The 15,454-nt window shown below is 35.5% G+C and overlaps 1 pseudogene; it reads right to left on the reverse strand.

Moving 5' to 3' along the window:
- Nucleotides 1-371: 371 nt before the first annotated feature.
- Nucleotides 372-3,531, reverse strand: LOC100895596 (cyclin-C pseudogene; annotated as a pseudogene).
- Between the last annotated feature and the right edge of the window lie 11,923 nt (nucleotides 3,532-15,454).

A 15,454-nucleotide genomic window follows, 5' to 3' on the forward strand; every position in this document is an offset into this window, starting at 1 on the left:
CTCTTTATCCTTTGTTCCTATGCTCTGGTGATTCTGGCTGTAATGCAGGTGCCCTCAGAGGCTGGCAAACAAAAGGCTTTCTCCACTTGTACTTCTCATTTGGCAGTTGTCACCTTGTTTTATGGCTCTATCATGATGATGTATGTTAGTCCTGGATCAGGACACCCAGTAAAAATGCAAAAAATCATTACCTTGTTTTATTCTGTGATAACACCTCTCTGCAATCCTCTGATATATAGTCTCAGGAACAAAGAGATGAAAGATTCTCTGAAGAAAATCTTCAGGACTGGAAAATGTGTTAATAAAATATAAATGAGATAATTTCCATTTATCAAATATAACTTTAATTAGTCATGAATATTTGTCTACAAATTCATTGTTTTATTTAAGAACTGCTATAATAATAACTCATTAACATCTTAAACACCACTCACCACAATTTGTAATACTGTGGTCTTATTTAAGAAGAGTGTTTCAACAATGAATTAGAGTTTGTGTTGAAATGAATAGAAGTATGTAAAATTCTATGTCTAAGCTAGTCAGAACCTCTATATGTATTTCAACTTTTTAAAAAGAATACATATATCCTTTTTGTATTACTGAGTTAAGGTAATTGATAACACATGTAACAGATAATATAGACTGCTCTCACAATTAACACCGTAATCCAGTAATTGTGCAGTAGGAGATATTGGCTGCAAAAAAGATATGGTTTAAGAAGTCCAGCTTGTCAAAATGTAGCAAGTGGTCCTTACATTGTGGAAATAAACTAATAACCTTAGTTTGATATTTAGTGTTTTTTCAGAGTACACAAAACTAGAATTATGAATTTAAAGCAGATTAGTTACCTGGGATATAGTACAGATAAGACCTAAACAAAAAGGTGAGCACTACTCAGGATACAGCTTGCTTTGTTGTAAACCCAGTTTAAACAGAGGTTTTGATATCATAATTAGTTTAGCATTAATACTGTGTGACTTATTTGAGTACTGCTGGGCAGTACTAAATAAAATTCTTAAAATCCATTTTATAAATATTTGACTAACATATTGCTTCGATTTTGATTTCTGTTTTGTTCTATGGTCATTTTTTTTTCAAATACAAATTTCAAAAACATAATGAAAAGAAATCACGATATGAAATGTAATTTACAGAACTTTAATTTGTAAGCCCTCATAGTGCAGTTAGTTTTTGTGTCATAAAGAACCTGAGTTGTGAATATTTTCTGGATTTGAAAGGCAGGATTTATGTGAGTTCTGGGGAAAAGGGTGGCTGTTTTATTATACTTCACATGTGCAATGTAAATTAAATAGCTAAATACTTGCCAGGAAAACTCTTTTATATAGGAAGAAAGTATGAGCAACTTAGAACTTAATTCAAACTTCAATGGTGGGCTCTCTTTAAAGTGCTGATAAATTTAACACAAGTTTCACCTGTCCATGCCAGTTTCATCTTTCTTAATTACATGAGAAATAAAAGGGATAGAAATTCTTTTTTTTTTTAAGCTGGAGAACTTTTATTCTTGCAGTTTTATACTAGGAAGTCAACATTTAATTTAATGACATCGTCCACAATTTATTAAAAATGTTTAAACCTTCAATTGTACATCAATATCCTATGACTCCAAATTTTATTTATCACTCTCCTTCATGTCTGAAGAAAATAATTAATTTGCTAAGTTCCACAGACAATACGTCCCACTGACATACACTTAGTATGATGTCCCACTCTCATATTAGAATTAAGGACAGCCAGTATCAAACTGGCCTGAAACCTGATTGTGTTCCTGGCTCAGAATACCTATAGCAAATTTGTAAATCCACACCAAGGCACAAAATTAAACTAGGGTGTGTATATCTTATAAAAAAACTTTTCCCGGTAAAAATCAACATTAAAATGTTATCAAATTCCAACATTATGGTTTTTTAATCCAATTAAGCTTTCAAAATACCTGATTAGCTGTGAATTAATTATAAATAACTTCATGTATCTTGCCCAGCATTTCAAAATGGTTATGGAATACAGCTTTTAAAATGTCGAAGTATGCTCTATTATATATTACACTTTTCTGCTAGGCTGGGCAAGTATCTTCCATGGCAAGATCCTCAAACTATTGAATAAAATACACTTTTAAATCAATATAGGTACTTGATTAATTTCCCTGAAATTATCAACATGGTTACCAAAATCTTCCAGGATTTTGTAAGATTTGATTCCTTAAATACAGTTTTAAAGTTAAATTTATGGAGGGGGAAAAAAACCCTCATATACTGACTATAAATTTTATGTCCTTTTTTGGTCCCTCAATGGCTAAAGAGAATTTTAAACAAATTATGCTTCATGTTTCCTGACTTAATAAAAAGCTACAATTTCTATAATCCAAATTAAGAATTATACTAATCAAAAGCTATTAATTTTGAAACATCTATGTATGGCTGTCTGTAGGTCCCCTTAGAACCTTTCCAAACATTTATAATCAAGAGATTTTAATGAATTATGTACTAGAATCATATTAAAGAAAAACTTATTTTGCAAAAATAAAATTACTTTCCAATATGCTTGACAGAAACAAGCTATTTATTTTCATTTGTGTTCCATTGAAGACATACTGAAATCTGTCCGATGGTTTATTTCCAAGTGGTCCACTATGGAATTCTTCAGAATGTTTTAAGATTGGCTGTAGCTAGAGTTCTGACTTCCATTTGGACCCTGCTCTCCTTCACTGTTTGGAGATGGTTTTGGTTTTGGTGTCTTACTAAGAATAGTTGCCATCTCTTCTTTCATCGAAATTCTTCCACTATTCATATAGTTTTAAAATAACCCTGATTATTTCCAAAATCTTTTCCATATCCACAGAAAGCTCAGCAAACCATTGCCTGGCATCTTTCTGCTGTACAACACAGGCTACATGTAGGCAAGCTAAAGCTATCATGAAAGGACGATACAGTAGGCAGAGATGCACTCTGTAGGTATCATGCACTATCCTCCATGCAAGGGGAAGCAACATGTCTTCTTGGCCCACGTCCTGCACATGCTGGAGCAAAGGACTAAGGATGATACACTATCAAGCAACAATCCTTTAGTTCTAACAGGTGGAATTCACATTCTAATATAGGATTCATCCTATAAGGCAACTTCTTTGGAAAGGCATATGAAAATCTAGTTTTTAATACAGAAGTAGCAGCAGCAGTCAATCTTGTATTTGAAAAGATTCCAAATTCCTCAACTTTGGATGCCAAAAACACACATGTAGGAGCTATTAATACAGGCTCTATACTTTTCAGAGAATACCTGGTATAGAATCTCTTGGAAATATACCATAGCAGTGGCAATAACTTGTTGTCTTCATTTAAGATGTTCACCCAATGTTTAGATAACATTTGTAAAAAATATTTGTAACTTCCAATATTCTTCTTCTGAGAGAGACTTTAAATCCTTTTGGCTCTCCTTCAACAGATCTTGTTTATCCAAAATCCATTGCAAATAGTAGGAGCTCTGCCAAAAGTTCCCTGCCATGGAACACAGCTTGCCCTGATTTAAAAAAAAAAAAAAAAAAAAGCACCAGCCGGCGGAGCAGCCCACGGAGCAACCATAAACCCAACCCATCCGGTAACCGCACTCCTCAATCAAATCCAAGGATAGAAATTCTTAATAAAATACAATGTCGATTATTATAAACATGCACAGGGCCCATATTTGTAAATGTCTTCAAGTTCATCATTACTCAATTTTATCTTATCAATATTAAATACTATCTCATACTGAGCTTGCTGGCACTTGATAGAATTGAAAACTACTTGATACAGTAAAAAGCATTTCTATGAGATACAGATATGCCTTTTGTGACAATATCTCTTCCTTTGTTATAATATCTCACCTACAGCTTCATGGTCAGAAATACATTTCTTACAACCAGCTAATAAAGGAGGAAAGAGCCTCAGGCTTGGCTCACAAATGGATTGTCTGAATATATACATGGCAAGAAAAAATTTGACTAATGCTGCAGCTTAATGCCTCTCAAGGATAGCCATAGACTAACGGTGGAGGAAATCTTCATAAACCAATAATTTGGGAGCAATATACCTAGCTGTCCAATTTGAATGTTGGGAAAAATAGCTTGCTATGCAAGATAAGAATATGTGTAGAATAATGATTGTTGTAGGAAGCTTCACTAAATTTCTAGAAACAAACAACCTCCCAAGACTGAATCCTGGAGAAATTAAAACCCTAAAAGACCAATATTAAGTTCCAAAATAGAAGCAGCAATAAATATCTACCAGTCAAAAAACCTAGACCAGCAATAAATATCTACGAATCAAAAAATCTAGACCAGTTTCACAGCCAAATTCTACCGGACATACAAAGAAGAGCTAGTACAAATTCTACTGAAACTATTCCCAAAAATGAGGAGAATGAAATCCTCCCTAACTCATTCTATGAAGCCAGCATCTCTTTGATACCAAAACCTGGCAAGTGAAAGTTTATAGCTACAAGTGCCTACACCAAAAAAGTAGAAAAATTTGAAATAACCTAGTGATGTATCTTAAAAAACTAAAAAAGCAAAAGCAAACAAATCCAAATTATTCAAAGAAAATAAATAATAAAGATCAGAGTTGTAATAAATGAAATAGAAGGAAAGCATACAATATAGAAACTCAACAAAGTGAAAAGTTTGTTTTTTGAAAAGATAAATGAAATCAACAAAACTTTACCTAAGCAAAAAAGAGAAAGACCCAAATAAATAAAATTGAGACATAAAACCAATACTGCAGAAATTAAAAGGATCACTTTCAACCATATGCCAATAAACTGGAAAATCCAGAAAAAACAAATTCTTACATACATGCAACCTGCCAAGTTTGAGCCATGAAGAAATTCAAAACCTGAACAAACCAATAACAAGTAATGAGATCAAAGCCCTAATAAAAAGTCTCACAGCAAAGAAAGTCCATGACATGATGGCTTCTCTGCTGAATCTTACCAAACATCTATAGAAGAATTAATACCAACCCTACTTAAACTATTCCAAAAAATAGAGTAACATAGAATACATCCAACTTCATTCTATTAGGCCAGTATTACCCTGATACAAAACCAGAAAGACACACATCAACAAAAGAAAACTACAGACTGATATCCTTGATGAACACTAATGTAAAAATTCTCAACAAAATACTAGCAAACAAAATCCAAAAGCACATTAAAAAATTAATTCACCATGATCAAGTGAGTTTTATCCCAGAAATGCTAGGATGGTTCAACATATGTAAATCAATGAATGTGATTCACCACATAAACAAAGTTAAAAACAAAAATTATCACTCCTGTAATCCCAGCACTTTGGGAGGCCAAGGCGGGTGGATCACAAGGCCAAGAGATCGAGACCATCCTGGCCAACATAGTGAGACCCCGTCTCTACTAAATACAAAAAAATTTAGCCAGGCATGGTGGCACATGCCTGTAATCCCAGCTACTTGGGAGGCTGAGACAGGAGAATCTTTTGAACCCAGGAGGCGGAAGTTGCGGTGAGCCGAGAATGCGCCATTGCACTCCAGCCTGGGTAACAAGAGCGAAACTCCGTCTCAAAAAAACAAAACAAAACAAAACAAAAACTATAGGATCATTTCAATCAATGTTGAAAAACACAACCATAGGATAGGAGAAAATATTTGTAAACTATATATCTGACAGGGGATGAATAACCAGACTATATAAGGAGCTCAAACAACTCTGTAGGAAAAGTCTGATCATCCAATTTAAAAATGGACAAAAGATCTTTCTCAAAAAAAAAAAAGACATATAAATGGCAAACAGGCATGTGAAAAGGTGCTCAACATCATTGATGATCAGAGAAATGCAAACCAGCACTACAAGAGGAATCACCTAACACCAGTTAAAATGGCTTATATCCAAAAGACAGGCGGTAAGAAATGCTGGCTAGGATATGGAGAAAAGGGAGCCCACTGTTGATGGGAATGTAAATTAGTACAACCACTACAGAGAATAGTTTGGAGGTTTCTCATAAAAACTAAAAATAGAGCTACTGTACGACCCAGAAATGCCATTGCTAGGTATATACACAAAAGAAAGGCAATCAGGATATTGGAGAGGCATCTGCACTCCCATGCATATTGCAGCACTATTCATAATAGCCATGATTTAGAAGCAACCTGTGTGTCTATGAACAGATGAATAAATAAAGAAAATGTGGTTCATACACACAAAGGAGTAATATCCAGCCATGAAAAAGAATGAGATCCTCTCATTTGCAACAAAATGAATAGAACTGGAGGTTATTATGTTAAATAAAATAAGCCAGAGACAGAAAGACAAATTTTCCATGTTCTCACTTATTTATGGGAGCTAAAATTTAAAATAATTAACTCATAGAGATAGAGTAATGGTTACCAGAGACTGGGAAGAATACTAGGGTTAAGGGGAAGAATGGATAATGGTTATAAAAATACAGTTAGATGGAATAAATAAGATCTAGTATTTGATGGCATGACAGGGTGACTATAACCAAACATAATTTACAGTACATACAATAACTAAAAGAGTATAATTGTATGGTTTGTAACACAAAGAAAGGATAAATGCTTGAGGTAATGGATATCCCATTTACCCTGATGTAATTATTATACATTGTATGCCTGTAGCAAAATAATTTTTAAAATTTTTAAAGAAAATATAAAATAACAATCTGATATTACAATTCAAGTGACTAATAAAAGAAGAACAAACTAAACCCAAAGTCAGCAGAAGGAAAGAAATAATAAGGATCAGAACAGAAATAAATAAAATAGAGGCTAAAACTACAACAGAAAAGAACTCAATGAAATAGCGGTTTTTCAGAAGGATAAACAAATCAACAAACCTTTAGCCAGACCAAGAAAAAAAGAAAGGACTCAAATATTAATACAATCAAAAGTGAAAAGGGAGACATTACAACTGATACCACAGAAATATAAAAGGTCATAAGAAATAAAAGTTCATCAGAGGGTTCTATGAACAATTGTATACTAACAAATTGAATAAAGTAGAAGAAATAAATTCCAAGATACATACAAGATACCAAGACTGAATCATGAAAAATAGTAAGTCTGAACAGACCAAAAATGAGTAAGAATATTGAATTATAATAAAGTTTCCCAACAAAGAAAAGCCCAGAATAGCTTTACTGATGTATTCTATCAAACATTTAAATAATTAGCAATCCTCAAACTCCTCCAAAAAATCTAAGAGGAAAAAATACTTCCACACTTTTTTTATATGGCCAACATGACTCTGATAGCAAAGCCAGACAAGAATAAGAAAAGAAAAGAAAAGAAAAATTACAGGCCAATATCCCTGATGAACATAGATGCAAGAATCCTCAATCAAATACTAGCACACTGAATTCAATAGCACATTAAAAAGATAATTTACCATGCTCGAGTGGATTTACCCCAAGGATACAAGGAGGATCAACATATATAAGTCTATGAATGTGATACACAACATTAACAAAATGAAGCTCAAAAATTATATAATCATCTAATTAGATGCAGAAATAGCATTTGAAAAATTCAACATTGTTTCATGAAAAGATTCTCAACAAAGTTGGTTTAGAAGAAATATACTTCAACACAATAAAGACCATCTCTGACAAGCCTACAGCTTACATTATACTCATGTACCCTCCAAATCTCAGGTTGAATTGTGATCTTCCATATCAGAGAGGGTGCCTAGGGGGAGGTGTCCAGGTTATGGGGGTGGATCCCTCATGGGATGGTGATGGTATCCAACCCAACCCTCACGGATGGGTTGGTATCCTACCCAGGGTAGAGTTACCATCAGACATGATAATTAAAAAGAGTATGGGACAACCCCCCACCCCCATCTTGCTCCCTCTCTTGCCATGTGACACACCTGCTCTCCCTTTGCTTTCTGCAGTGAGTGAAAGCTTCCTGGGGCTTCAGAAGCTAAGCAGATGCTGATGCCATGCTTGTACCTCCTGCAGGACTATAAGCCAAATAAACTTCTTTTCTTTATAAATTATTCCATCTCAGGTATTCCTTTATAGCAGTGTAAAATGGACTAACACAAAGCTTATTTGTGATTTATGCAACGGCCATTTTAAGGATGTGGTGGGGAAAGCCACATTTAAATATATTGGAGGTGAGGAAGACATGAGGAAAAGATGAAGACTCCTTACTGTCTCTTAAGCATGACAGGCATGCCCCTGCCTCATGGCCCCTATACATGCCATTTCCTCTGCCTGGAATGCTCTTTTCCCAGATATTCATATTTCTTTCCCCCACACTCCCTTCAAATCCTTGACTAGTATCACCTTTTCAGAGAGGCCTTTCCTGGCTAGCTATTGGAAATTCCACCCAGGGGAATTAAGAGACATTGGTCAAAAGTACAATCTTTCAGCTAAACAGGATGAATGAGTTTTGGTGATCTACTGTACAGCAGGGCAACTATAGTTCATAACCATATGTTATACCATTGCCCCTAAATATCTGTCATATCGGGGGGTCAATTGGTTCCAGGACTCGCCAAGGATGCCCAAATCCTGGGATGCTCAAGCCCCCTGACATAAAATGATATTATTTTATATTTGCATGTAACCTATGCATATTCTCCCATATATTTTAAATCATCTATAGATCACTTATAATACTAGTAAAATATAAATGTTTTTTGTTTTGTTTTGTTTTGATACAGAGTCTCACTCTGTTGCCCAGGCTAGAGTGCAGTGGCATGATCTGGGCTCACTGCAACCTTTGCCTCCGGAGTTCAAGCAATTCTCCTGCCTCAGCCTCCCAAGTAGCTGAGATTACAGGTGCCCACCACCACGCCCAACTAATTTTTATATTTTTAGTAGAGAGGGAGTTTCATCATGTTGGCCAGGATAGTCTTGATCTCTTGACCTCATGATTCGCCTGCCTCAGCCTCCTAAAGTGCTGGGATTACAGGCGTGAGCCACCACGCCTGGCCATAAATGTTTTGTAAATAGTTGCTATTGGTATTGTTTTTTATTTTTATTGTATTTTTGTGGGGGGTTTTGTCCTAATATTTTCTGTCCAGTTGGTTGAATGCCTGAATGTGGAACTCATGGATACATATGCCCAAAAGTATACTTGAAATTGTTAAAAAAAAAATTTTAAATGTTCTCACAACAGTAAAACAAAAGTATGTGGAAGTGATAAATATGTTTATTAGTTTGAACTAATCATTTCACCATGTATACGTATTCAAAAAACCATCTTGTATGCCATATAGTTATTTTTAATACAAAATAATACAAAATTACCTATTATAGAGCAGGCATATTGAATAAGCGCCAAGTTAACCTCACATACTGGATAGTGATTCCATGGAAAGTAGTCTTGCTTAATTGGGAAAAGATCCAAGTGACAGACTAGCTCCCTATGGAAAACTGTAACTGGTTTAAATGACAGCTTAAACTCCAGGATGTCTCACTAAACAGCCAAATGTATCTCTGAAAAGACAGAAGTAAAGCAATGCTAGTTCTGTGAATTGCTTTTACTTCTCATGTAAATCTATATACTGTTTTTGTCAATTATACCTTAATAAGGATGGGGTGAAAATGCACCCCTGCCAACTCCCACACACACTCCCTATTGACCTGGCATTTCTAATTTTTCTCCATGTTTACTCATCAGTCCCTAAAATACCATATAGTTTACTAATTTATTTACCACCTGCCTTCTTTGGAATCTAAGTTCCACATAGGAATTTTCATACATTTTGTTTACTGCTATGTGCAAGAGCATTTAGAGCGGTCACTGGAACATTCACAATCGTTTTTTGGTTTTTATTTTTCGAGACGGAGTTTCACTCTTGTTTACCCAGGCTGGAGTGCAATGGCGCGATCTCAGCTCACCGCAACCTCCGCCTCCTGGGTTCAAGCAATTCTCCTGCATCAGCCTCCTGAGTAGCTAGGATTACAGGCACGCGCCACAATTGTTATTATTGAATTAACTAATCAGTTCTTAATAATAAAATAGAAATATGAATAATATAAATGTATCATCAATTTTACACTTAAATACAAATATTACTCTGAATATAAGTATGATGAAAGGAAAAACTTTAAATGTTAGTTACATTGTATTCTTGTGGCTATATATGTTTTCTCAAATTTTACTTTAATAAGTGTATATTTTCTATAATAAAGTGTAGTTATACTTGTAAAATATCAAAAGTATTTAAGATAAATTTATGTAAATAAATTTCATGATTTTTTGAAGTGACCATTTCAGAGGTGTGGTGGGTGGAAGCCATATTTAAATATAGTGAAGGTGAGAAAGAGAAAAGGACTCCCTGCTGTCTCAATCATGCCAGGCATGCTTCTGCCTCATGGCACCTATACATGCCATCTCCTCTGCCTGGAACCCTCTTTCCCCAGACGTTTATATTTCTTGCCTCCACACTTTCTTCAAGTCTTTATCCAAATATCACCTTTATGAGATTTCTGAATTTTTAATTTATCTATATCTTTTGTATATTCATCTATACAAAAAGTACAGTGGACAAATCATAAGTATATTGCCCATTGAATTATTATCAACTGATACTCCTGTGTAAAGGTACCTAGTTCAGGAAACAGTGTTATCAGCATTGCAAAATCCTTTTCAGTGAGGCTTTCCCTGACCAACTATTGAAAATTCCATCCAGCGGGTGTGGAGAGACATTGTCAAAGGGTACAATGTTTCAGCTAAACAGGATGAGTAAGTTCTGGATATCTACTGTACACCATTAACCTTAAGACAGACCTCAAAAGAAAAAGAACTCACAAAAATTGCTGTAAAGGATATACATGGGAGGGGCAGGAGGAAGGTGGAGGGAGTGCAGAGAGCTGTGGGCTGAGTCTGAGCCTCAAGGTTTTGTCAGCATAAAATGCCACATAGACTGTTAATAAGCAAGCCTGTCCCCCATTCACTAAGCTTAGACAACTAACTTTATGTATCAAAATTTTATCACTGCCCAACTCTGATTTAAGGACTCAACACTATGACTTGAGAAAACCTAAAATACAAAGTTACCTCAAAGGTGGGTGAGACTCTCTAAGGAGTTCAAATATATGTCTTCCACATATTCTCATTGCAAATTACTTACAATCTGGCACAACATATTGGGAGATATGTGGAATGGTAAAAATAAAACCTAACTTCAAAATATTGTAAATTATGGGTCTAAGATCATTCTAAATGGGCCAATATGTGCAATGAGGCTCTTCTCTTCCTCCTCCAAGTTACAGACAGGAACATGGAAGACTAAGAGGCATTCACATTACCCCAGGGAAGGCAGAGGGAAAGGGAAGTTCAGGTTTCCTGAACTTACTGCTCACAGGAGAGGCCTGGCCCACCATCAAATCTGGATACTTCCAAACTTATTCTTACATGAAAACAGGATCTGGGGACCATTTCATTCCAATTGGTCCTGTGGTCAAATCCAGAAGCCCAGTCAGGACCTAGTTTCAATGAGTGGCTCTGAGCTTAGCTAATTAATGGCTTCCTGGACCAAGAAGGGTTTCTTGGTTTTGTTTGTTTAATTAATTGTTTGCTATTGCACTAAAATACTTTGTCTTACCTGGCAATAGGTGAGCTCAGGATTACCTTGGCACATTTGGTTATGTGGTTTGAGCCCTCCCATAGTGTTACTATCTGAGACTAGCTACCTATTAAAGTTTAATACTGCACCTCAAAACTATTTCTCACAGACCCAATCATCTATTAAAAATTTTGTTGAATATCTCCCATTTTAATGGCTATTAAAGGCAGAAGACAATGAGCTTGATAGAGATGTCACAGAGCCTTTGTTGCCATGGCAGTGATTGTTGGACCATGTCACAGAGAAGTATGTAAGAGACAGGAAAGAGAAAACTGCAGGAAAAACTGAAGCATAATAGTTTTTTTAAATAGTCTCTAAATTTAAAATGGAGTAATATGTTTAAACTTACAGGGAAACTATAAGAAAGGCGGACTTTCCAACATCCTCTTAAAGAGATATGGTTTTATGAAAGAAATGTTTCTGAGATACAATTCATCTTAAAATAAAAGTAAATGAATTGGGATTAATTTGGAAGTACACTGACTATTATAATACCAAGAAGTTCATATGAAGACAGATAGCCATTAAAATGGGAGAAATTCAACAAAATTTTTAATAGATGATTGGGTCTGTGAGAAATAGTTTTGAGGTGCAGTATGAAACCTCAAATATTCCAGGGGCTCCTGCCAAGTGTAAACTTGGAGTATCTTTGACTTAGAACTGAAAGAACAGCAGGATTGGGGGTGGGTAAAAGAAAGAACCTAATGATCTAGGTAATGCCACTTTGGATAAATTGCTCCCTGCATCAGTGGGTAGAGCCTGGGAGGAGCTAGTGTGTACTTCAAACCCCAAGGTTTCTGTCAGCGTGAATGAGGCAATGAGGGTTATCCTGCCCCCTTGTGCTCTGAGCCAACATGCCAGGGCTTGAAGAGGAGAGGAAGGAAATAAAGTCGTCACAGAGTGCCGGACTGAAGAAGCAAAGTGCAGAAACACATCCTCCTCTCTCCTCCCTATAAAAGTCAACATCCCCCCAGATTGCTCGTCACTATCAGCATAGGATTGCAGTGTATTTACTTAATTTGCTAAAAGTGAATAGAGCTTAAAGTTTCACCCTTAGGTGGGATCTTACTCACATAGACCCTCATTGGAGTGGCTTGTTGCACTATGAGCTTCTTGTGACAAATGTTAATTAATCTTGTTTCTCCTGAGTCTAATGCTCAAATGCATGTTCATTTAACAAGGCTGTTTATTAAGTATAGTGCTTTAGTATTATTTATTTAGATTATTTAAGAAAAAAGCCCCAAAGATAACTCACATTGTTGACCAGAGTAAATTAAAGGCAAACACATTTGATAATATCTAGAAGACATATTCTGATTACATATTTTTTACATATTCAGATTACATAATTTTGGCTAGTCATCCTAATCTTTTGTAAGAAACATCAAAATTAGAAATGAGAAAGGCCATGTTACCGCTGAACCCACAGAAATAAAAAATAACCATCAGAAACTACTACATACACCTCTATGCACACAAACTAGAAAACCTATAAGAGATGGATAAGTTCCTGGACACACCAATAACGTGCTCCAAACTTGCATCAGTAATAAATAGCCTACCAATAAAAAAAATGTGTAAAACCTCAGGACTAGATGAATTCACAGCTGAATTATACCAGATATACAAAGAAGAGCCAGTACCATTTCTGCTGAAATGATTCCAAAGAATTGAAGAAAGGGACCTCTGCCCAACTCATTTTATGAGGCCAGCATCATCCTGATGCCAAAACCTCATAGAGACATACACAGAAAAAAAAAAGAAAATTTCAGGACAATATCATAGATGAGCATTGATATCACAGCTTGTGAATAGTATCATGACAAAGACACAAAGATGGTAAAGTAAAAATGCAAGGAGGGGGCCAGATATGATGGCTCAAGACTATAATCCCAGCATTTTAGGAGGCCAAGACAGGCAGATTACAAGATCAAGAGATCAAGACCATCCTGGCTAATATGGTGAAACCCCGTCTCTACTAAAAATACAAAAATTAGCTGGGTGTGGTGGCGCACACCTGTAATCCCAGCTACTTGGGAGGCTGAGGCAGGAGAATCACTTGAACCCTAGAGGCAGAGGTTGCAGTTAGCCAAGATTGTGCCACTGCACTCCAGCCTGGTGGCAGAGCAAGACTCCATCCAAAAACAAAACAAAATAAAATAAAACTGCAAGGATAGAAAAGGTGCTTTGTTTAGGGGAAGAGGGGAAAATATTATGGGAAAAAAGATGTCTTTAAACTGGACCTTGAAGGAGGGTTTTCACAGGTGTAGATGGAGATAAATAGAATTCCAAATACAGAAAATGATCACAAAGAACAGAACATAGGAAGTTGATGCTATTCAGAGAACGAAATGCTGTCTACCTTCTAATTTATCTGTAAAAGAGAGTAGGGAAAGATAATACCAGGAAAATTATTTGAAGTCAATTTGTGGAGAACTTAAGAACTTGAAATCATTGATGGCTTTTGAACAGACAACAAGATTAAAGCTATGTTTTAGGAGTTCCTAAGTGTTATGACTAAGTGATAATAAAGGTCTTAATAAACATTTTCCTCCATAGTCTCTCAAAATGGAAGTCTGATTTTAGACATAAGATTTCTATGGTCCCAGGACATACATCCCTGATGTCCTCAACTACTTCACAATACATGGTGTGAGCATTCACTCCCACATGAGTGTTTAGTTACAGTATGTCGGCCCCTAAATACCATAAAGTAAAAATAGAAGGGATACTAATCAATAAAGGTAAATACTTCTCTCATATTAATTGGGAAGTCATATGTTCCTCTGAAGTATTTCTGTCAATTAACTTAAATGTTGCTACTTCTTATACTTTCTTCTCATATCTAAAGAACTCTGCAGTGCCATTCTTGTATAAGTTATTTCTAAATTCTATAAATATTTAATATGCTACAATGTTGGAAGCTCAGTATTTCCTCACTGGGCTCCATATCCTCCAACATATCCATAGTAACACTTGAAATGTTCCTAAACATTATGTCAGAAATTTTGGTGACATTTTGTATTTTATTTCTCCTCAGACTGTGTCTTCCAGGAGTTTTTTGGAACCCATCTGGTAGGCAAGCTCTTTGTAATTAATGATGTCTTGGAAAAATTGTCATTACTCTTTACTGATTCTTCAGAGAATGTGTAATCATTAAATTTTTAAAGATTCATTGGCTTGGAAGGTAACTTTTCTAATGCTGTAGAGGCTACATCCCAGGAGAACATGCGTTTTTTAAATTTCCTTTTTAATTTTGGGGCCACAGTAAAACTCTGTCTAGCTGGAGGCAGAATATAGTTTATAAAATAAATCATTTAGAGATTTGGTTCATGTCAAAACAATGACGGTTTTACCTTTTGAACACTGCCAAGAATCATGACACTCCTGTGCCAATCCCTTTTCATTCCATAATTTCTTAATGTTGGTTTATTAATGATTCTGGTTGTAAGCCTATTATAAAGAGTCACATATTACTAAAAGAAGCACAAACATAGCTTCTAACTAGTCATGCTCCAGACTTTCCAGAGCACTGGTGTAGAGAGTAAATTGGAAGCAAAACTTTTGAAAATTGTGTTTGTGTTCAAAACAAAAGCCCTCATGACTTCCAGGATTCATATCCCTCCATATTTCTGAGAAAAAAAAGTTTTTTTTCAGGTAACTTAAATCCCTAATATATTTTTATAAGAATGTAGGAGGGAGGTGTATCCAAGATGACCAAATAGGAACAGCTCTAGAGTGCAGTTCCCAGTGAGAACAATACAGAAAGTGAGTGATCACCACATTTCCAAACGAGTTATTACTGCCCACACACCAGGAGATTCCCAGG

The sequence above is a fragment of the Callithrix jacchus genome, chromosome 8 (assembly GCF_049354715.1).
Source record: "Callithrix jacchus isolate 240 chromosome 8, calJac240_pri, whole genome shotgun sequence".
Lineage (NCBI taxonomy): Eukaryota > Metazoa > Chordata > Mammalia > Primates > Cebidae > Callithrix > Callithrix jacchus.